Genomic DNA, 6,000 nt, shown 5'->3' on the forward strand with positions numbered 1-6,000 from the left:
ACACTTTAATCCTGTGGCCAACAGTCCAAGAATGCACACCCCTGCTACAATGGGCTGCCCTCAGAAGAGCAAGCCCAAGGAAGAAGATTCCACAGACTCTGGTAGGATATTCAAGAATGGTTCAACCTGAGAATTCTAGAACCCCAGATATCCAGAGTCTAATCTAGAAGGAATTAAAAGTAGAGCAGATCCTAGAAAAGATTTGCTCTTATTTTTATCTGAGTATAGTATTAGAATAGTCCTAATAGACAATATAGATAAGCTGGATGAAAAAACTTAGTCTGCAGAAGGAAATAATGATGAAACCAACAGACAAAATGATAAGTTCTTGAACAACAGAATTCAGGTCCTATGATCTTAGCTCTTGAGAAACTTTGCTAACTTTTTTTCACTCTATTTGTGTCAGGTTCTTCTCTGGTTTTATTATAATTTTTCCTAGATAATTTGAGTTGGTTTCAATTCCTTGTAATCAAATAACTCATGATTAAGAAAATATAATCATTAAGGCTATGAGAATATCCAGGAAGGGGATACAAAATGCAAAATGAGCTAAGAATGTAACCTACAATTTCACAGCTTTGACTGAGTAGATCTACTATATCTGAGAGATGTGGGAATGATCCAGAAGGAGAGAACAAACACCCAGAGAAAATTTTTACTAAATTTATTAGCCTTCCTTAAATTTTTTTTTACTCCTTCTGAAAATATTTGAACTATAACAAAATCTCAATGAATCAACCAATCCATTTTGCTTGTATAAACTCACTCCTGCAAAATCATTGACCATTTTCTGAAATGTTTTGCTTGTATAAACTCACTCCTGCAAAATCATTGACCATTTTCTGAAATACAGAATTTTAAGGTGGTCCCATGCTTTCTCTCTATTCTCTGAGAACAAATATCTGACTGGTAAACACCGTTCACAGAGCAAACTTGCACATAAATTCACCCTAACAAGGATCTGTGATAATGAATGTGCAAGGAGGGAAAACATCAAGAAACAAAACAAACAAAACCACTGTTTTTCAATTCCACCAAGGCTCCCTTCTCAGGAATTCAACAGATGATAAAAAATGAAAAAACAGAACTACTATGGCAAAGACAAGTTGCTCTGCGTGTTTGGCAGGGGAAAACAAAGAAAAGGATCTCATTGTTAGGGTAAATTTTCACATTTCAAAAACGAAATAAAAAGACACATGTAATTCTGTGGGAGTTAGTGAATGATATCAGAAGTCCGTCAGGCATACTAGGGCCAAACCTCCATAGCAATCAACAGAAAATGCAAAGAGTATCATTTAAGTCCTTGCATTGAAGAAGTAAGCTGTAAAAATAGAATGGGGGAAACATTACACTTAAAAAATGGAATGTCTGTCCTGAGACCAAATAAACCACTGACAGATGAAGAAATTTACTTCAACCTAATCATCAGGGACCTATGTGCTAAATAGAAAAGAATCAAAGAGTAGGCTCGCAAATCAAGCTTTAGCACATCTGAGAACAAAAGATGGTGTCATTATAGTAACATATGCATATCACAGAATCTTCAAGCTTATAAATAGCTAATGTACAGAGACAAAAGAATAAATAAATATAAAGCAATCCTGGTTGTAGAGAAGAGAATATTTATGAAATGAAGGAATTATGTATGCATTAGGAGTCTCATGAACCCAATGTACATAGAATGGAAAACAGATCAAAAAAAGACTTAGCTATAATGTCATGCAATCTTTTTTAATTTTCACCTGAGGAAACTAAGCAACAGAGAGTAAAGGCTATCTTACAAAATAGATTAGTCACTCTCAGTCAAAGCAATGCAAAAAAAAAAAAAAAAAAAAGTGGAGCAATGTCCACAATTAGCCTAAGACTAATTTTAAATGATTACTGTAAACCAACAACAACAAAATAAAATAAGACAAACAACAAAATTGTATACACATTTTCTCTTTCAGAATTATCTCATTAAAATGTTTAACCCTCAAGCAATATTGCCTTAATTCTTTAATAAAAGGAAGTCTTTATTTAACACAAGGGAAATATTGTAGAATTTAAAAAAGTTAAAAACCTAAAACATTGTTTTTTTTAAAAAAAATTTAGCTTGTTTTGGTTCATAGTAAAATAGGAACTTCAGAGTTGACACTGTGTTATGGTTTGGATGTGAGGTGGCCCCTAAGAGCTCAAATGTGAGACAGTGTGAGAAAGTTCAGAGGAGAAATTATTAGGTTGTAAGAGCCTTTAACCCAATTCATGATTTAATTTCCTGATGGGATTAACTGAGTGGTAACTAAAGTGATAGGGTGTGGCTGGAGGAGGTTGGAATTGGGGCATGAGTTTGGGTATATATTTGTATCTAGTGAGTGGACTGACTGTCTCTCTCTCTCTCTCTCTCTCTCTCTCTCTCTCTCTCTCTCTCTCTCTCTCTCTCCTTCCTGATCACTTTAATTTGAGCTGTTTCCTTATGCCACACTCTGCCACCATGATGTTCAGCCTTACCTTGAGCCCAGAGGAGTGAACTCTGTGGTATATGGATTGAGACTTTTGAAACCATGAGCCTTTAAATAACTTTTCCTCCTCACGATTGTTCTGGATGTGTCTTTTAGTCAGAACAGTGAAAAAGCTTACTAAAACACACTGAATATATATAATGCAAACAACAGAAATTATTCTATTTTATTTTTAGGGTTTAGTTTTACGATTGCCACCTGCTATGGGTTGGATGATTGTGGACCCTTAAACTGATAAGTTGAAATCCTCATCCTCCGTTGTGATGACATCAGGAGGTGGGGCCTTTGGCAGTTGACTACTCACAAGGGCAGAACACCCGTGAATGAGATTAGTACCCTTATAAAACAGATCCAAGAGAGGTCCCTCTCCCCTTCCTCAGCAAGGATGCAGCAAGAATGTGACCACAAGACAGATTTTTCATGAAAGAAGAAGCACTAGGCACCAAATCAGTTGGTGCCTTGATCATAGACTCCTGGGATTTCAGAATTGTAAGAAAATAACTTTCAGTTGTTTATCAGCCATTCAGTTTATGGAATTCTGTTATATAAGACTAAGAATCCATCTCATCCACCTAGATTAAAAGCAAGGGACAATGACTTAAAGTGTGTCAGATTCACCAAGGCCCCTCATCTCCCTGGTACATAGATTGCTTTTCCTACATTTTTATCTTCATATCAGAAAACAAGATAGTAGGAATCCATGAAAATCTTCACTAATTCCAGAGGAGTTCCCCTCTGGGCACAGTGAGATTAGGTGTGTGGCTCTGAGGAGTCAAGGTAAGGAGCCCTCTCTTACAGAGGATGCTCACTATCTCCTCACCTCCACCTACTAAGCTCCTACATGGCAGGTAGTAGCCTGTCCAAAAAGCCCACCACCTTCTTCCAGCCTGATTTCTCTTCATTATCACATTAGCTTCTCTCTATTATATTAACACTCCCACTCCACCTTCAAGTAGAAGACTATTTCTTCCCAAATCCTGCCCCCTCACTCCTGGTCCCCAGATACCTACCTTTTGAGTGTTTCTCTGATTGTTAACCATCCCATTATAATGCCAGCCACTTCAGCAACACATTCTATTCTCATCATTGCATGTCAGTAAGTTTCTTATGGAGCCTTTAGAGTACTCACTTTTCGGTATTAGGCATTCTGGAAACTTGTAGGAAGCCAACAACCTGATCACTCCATCAGTCTTGAGGCAGCTACTGACAATGGAGAAGCAAAGGTCCTTTCCCATGCTGAATTCTTCTTTCAACCAGCACTTTCAGAGCACAGAAGACCTGTATGGCTGGAGTCAGATAAGATTAGCATAAGCTCACTGCAAATCAGCAGCTGTACCACTCTACTCAGGAAGATATCATTCCTGTGGGCAGCAACATTCACTATTGAGAATGTTTTACAATTGTTTTCTACACTATGTTTTGAGAAAATGGAATTATAGATAACTTTAGTAATGGTTTTCTTTACTGCATACCTATTTTTCAGAACCACAAGGGAAATATTTCAGAATGGAACTATTTCTTTATGTTGCTAGAAATTGTTTAATGACTCTTCAGAGATACACACACACAAACATACCTACATGTACATACATACATATTTCATATATAATATATATACTAATATAAAACATATTTCATATGTAATATATGTAACATATATATACATGGAATACTTTTGTTGTTATAGCTGGTGAGAAGTCTATTTATGACATGAAAGTAAGCCATCCACAAACCACAGATATGGATCCTTTTTTCTCATTCTCTATAATTCTTTGAGACCATATTGTTGCAAGTTATGGCCATGCCTCACAGCCATAGCCATGAATCTTTACCAAGGGAAACAATTCTTCACTCAGTAAAGTTATCTCCTATGATGAAGTTGCAGATTTCCTTTGACTTGGTCCTACCAACCATTGTCAAGATACTGTGAACAAGGCTTTTCTAATGTCTCCTCAACCCAGAACGATCTGGAGATATCAAAGTGTTAAGGGACAAATAACAATTAAAGATAGTTTAAGGAGAAATGGTACAAAATTATGAATGAAACACAGGTAGATGAATAAACCTCAAAATATACTGGGAAGAATAAATTTCAGATTTTATAGAAACATGAATAGTGAATAGGAGTTTAGTTGATAATAATTACTAATTAGTTCAGTATAGATTTAGTGAATGACATAGATAATTGATTGTCTCAAGAGAATCATCTTTCAATTTGAGAAGACTTTTATATTAGTTACAAAAGAACAGAAATATTAAAAGAAAAAACATAACTCCAATAATAGTCTTAAAACAAATTATATGAAGCATCTGTGAATGTGGAGCATATAAAAAAGAGCCAGTGGGGCTGGGGTTGTGGCTCAGTGGTAGGTAGAGCACTTGCCTAACACACTCGAGGCCCTGGGTTGGATCCTCAGCACCACATAAAAATAAGTAAATAAAATAAAGGCATTGTGTACAACTACACCTAAAAAATAAATATTAAAAAAAGAGCCAGCACCAGCACTGTGAAGTTAAAAGAATACAGGACTCTTTTCAAAGGACCTCAGTTCTAGACTGGTCTGCTGCTTACAGAGCTGTGGTGCATTTGGCAGTTCACACAGTTACTTTATCTATTAGTAATGTCACGTGACATATTTCTCAGTACTAGAGAAAGAATAAAATCATCAACCAATGGGAGAATATTGTGATAAATGTAAAGAACTCTCTACATCAATTATCTAATTATTATGAGAGTAAATTAATACAAATCTTACTTTATTTCAGGATCAGATGATAATAACACAGGACCATCACGACATGCCCTTGTCAGTCTCCCTGCAGGAACTGTTTTCAGACTCCAATGCAACCAAATCTCTCAAGGGAGACTATAGTTTCCTCATGAAAATGGAATTTCCTTGGCTGAGTTACTCTCCAGAGAGCCAGAGCTTTCTTATTATGATGGCATATATTACAGTGAAGATAGAGTCTGGAAAATTCCGTTCTGGGAACAACTGAAAACTGACTTGTGAGGACTAGAGCAAGTGAGAAGTGCATCCTCCACTTGCATATTGCAAAATCTCATATGCTGAGATGCCGCGATTCCAAGGTCGCATCCTGGACCCACACAAAGAATGCTACTTCTGAGACACGATATTAACTGGAACATCAGATGGGATCAATGTCCATTCTACACAGGAGCACAGACAATCCAAAACTGCAAGTGACAGCCAATTTTCCCATTAAGTTGAGTGTTTATTCATGTTTATGGACTCTCTTTGATAAAAAAAAAAAAAAAGCATGGTGCCATTTTCATTTCACCCTATTTTGCTTTTCATTTTTTCTTAACAAAGATAATCTTCAGATGTCCAATATGCAGCTAAAATATAATTACTAAGGGGCTTGATAATTCTGTAAACATTGGTGACAGGCAACCACATTAAAATTTATTGTACTAAAAGCAGCAGTGTGTCAAAGCTTAACATGGTGAATTGAATATATGAGTTTGTCACCTAAAATT

The 6,000-nt window shown here is 36.2% G+C and overlaps 1 long non-coding RNA gene across 1 annotated transcript in view; it reads right to left on the minus strand.

Annotated features, from left to right (window-relative positions):
• Positions 1-5,355, minus strand: part of LOC131424297 (uncharacterized) — a 70,286-nt gene extending 64,931 nt beyond the window's left edge. Inside the window, exons 1-2 of the long non-coding RNA XR_009227064.1 lie at positions 5,258-5,355; positions 3,631-3,787 (exon numbers count right to left, since the gene is read on the minus strand). This is a non-coding gene — a long non-coding RNA (uncharacterized LOC131424297). The remainder of the gene's footprint in view (positions 1-3,630; positions 3,788-5,257) is intronic.
• Between the last annotated feature and the right edge of the window lie 645 nt (positions 5,356-6,000).

The sequence above is a fragment of the Marmota monax genome, unplaced genomic scaffold (assembly GCF_021218885.2).
Source record: "Marmota monax isolate L192 unplaced genomic scaffold, Marmota_monax_Labrador192_F-V1.1 WCK01_AAM20220418_F8-fsc00040, whole genome shotgun sequence".
Classification (NCBI taxonomy): domain Eukaryota; kingdom Metazoa; phylum Chordata; class Mammalia; order Rodentia; family Sciuridae; genus Marmota; species Marmota monax.